The sequence below is a fragment of the Gadus chalcogrammus genome, chromosome 2, assembly GCF_026213295.1.
Source record: "Gadus chalcogrammus isolate NIFS_2021 chromosome 2, NIFS_Gcha_1.0, whole genome shotgun sequence".
NCBI classification, from domain to species: Eukaryota; Metazoa; Chordata; class Actinopteri; order Gadiformes; family Gadidae; genus Gadus; species Gadus chalcogrammus.
The window spans coordinates 19,500,136-19,502,377 of NC_079413.1; positions in this window are offsets into that span (position 1 = coordinate 19,500,136).

A 2,242-nucleotide genomic window follows, 5' to 3' on the forward strand; every position below is an offset into this window, starting at 1 on the left:
TAATGACAACGATGAAATGGGAAGGACTGGATTGCTGCTCCTTTGTCCCGACTTACGGCCCCCCCACCCTCTGAAATGAAGGACAAACAACGCCATGGTAACAAAGAGACTCACGGCCTGTCCCCCATTGAGTCCTCCGGAACAATGGCTCCCTGCGGAGCCGGTGATGGAGCGGTCCAGCCACGACGCAGCCTCCGCCGACCCGGATGTGCTCCTCGTTGCCATGGCTCCACCGCCTCAGCAGCCGAAACCCGAAAAAAAAAGACAGAAAAATCAAAACAGAGACCAAATTCACAGAACGTCAGAACGTCAACATGAACACATGGTGTGTGTGTGTCTGTGTGTGTGTGTGTGTGTGTGTGTGTGTGTGTGTGTGTGTGTGTGTGTGTGTGTGTGTGTGTGTGTGTGTGTGTGTGTGTGTGTGTGTGTGTGTGTGTGTGTGTGTGTGTTCACAAACAGGAGTGGCATTTTTGCAATCAGGTGGCAGTGTGCCTTGCAAACGTGGGCATCACAGTTGAAACATGTAAGACTTGTCTTATTGTCTCTAGGGGCACAGAGCTCGCATCTTTTCCGTTTCTGCCCCTGTTTTGGGGGGAGGGCGGCCAGGGCAGGCTGGGGCTTGCAGTCTCCTCATCAGACTGCCCGAGGCTGGTGTGCGGGGAAGGTGCTGGCGCCGTTGATTTAGAGGAGTCACTAAAGCTTTCCCAAGCTCTGCCAGGAAGAGTCTCCTCTTGTAACATTTCCCCTGATCCCAGGCTGGGTCGATCGCTGTCCACACCACATATGCATTACAGGCCGGTGCTCGTCCACCGTCACCTCAGAGCCTGGATTGTACATCAGTGGTAGGCGCTCCACCCACCTGTCCCAAACGTTCCTGATGGCAGCCAGTTTGTCGTCTCGCCAGCGGAAAGGTCGTGTAGCTCTGTCCTCAAATCTGATAACTCTTGAGAGGACATGAAACTGCTGTAGGGACATAGTTGACCGGAATATAGGCCTCCCTGACTCTGCATCCCACAGGATTTTTGTTTGACCGATGGTCTCCTGCTAGAATCAACAGACCCATTTAGGCTTGGAGGTCTACCTGGTCCAATGCCTTCCATGTGTCCACAAACACACGCCCCCCTTCCAGGTTTGTCATCGGCAGTATAATTTCCACAATGGACTCTGGTAAAAAGAGTTGGAAGCTGGACTTGATGTAATCCACACGAGATGTTGCATACCGTGTTGGCCCTGGCGTCATCCTAATGATATTTATCCTCTGTCCTGGGGGGATGAATACCAGAGCAAGTTGCCATCCTTGGACATGGAATGTCACCTCAGGTGTGTCTTCCCCAGGGGCCTCTTCCCAAGGTGCCTCTTCCCCAGATGCCCCCTCCCTTGGTGCCTCTTCCTCAGGTGCCTCTTCCTCAGGGGCCTCTTCCGCGCCATCTTTTGACTGTTCGGTCTCATGATGGTCTGGTTCAAAATCAGGATCGTTGTCTTCTATTTCCGAGACATCCTCCTCTATTTCTGGTTCAACCTCAATCCCCTCTTCATCAGTTTGAAAAAAAAGGTCATGAGCCTCAAATCGTCTGATCGGGCGCCGACTCATTGTGTTCTGAGTAAAACAAGAGCAATGCACAAGCAAACTATATATAAGGGATCTGTGAGAAGATATCATACATTTTGTATCGAAAGTGTGGTTCACGTGGGGGGATGGGCACATAAGCCCGGGAAAGAGCCGGGTTCCCATAACAAACACCTAATTGGTAACTTTGAAATGTGGAACAGGTGTTACAAAGTTGACTAAACAACTCAAAATTCAATGAAAGTAGTCATCAGCATTTGTATATTTTCAAATGCCTAGTGTGGAGGATATCATAAGCCCTCGAGACAGATAAATGTAAAACACAATATATATGATTGATCGAAATGGAAGGGTTCGGGTCAGATTGACCCGAACACGACAGGAAGGTTAAGATCGGTCGGATCATAAAGACACAAATAAGCACAACAGCTGGGGCGGCATGTGGCTCAGGAGGTAGAGCAGGCTTGCTTGCAACCGGAAGGTTGCTCGTTCAATCCCTGGCTCCTCCTAGCTGAGTGTCGACGTGTCCCTGAGCAAGACCCCCTAACTGCTCCCGACAAGCTGGCTGTCACCTTCCATGGTTGACTCCGTCGTTGGCGTGTGAATGTGTGCATGAATGTGTGCTTCGAGTGGCCAGCGCTCCATTAACGCAGTCTATTTAACAGAGGTGGTAAA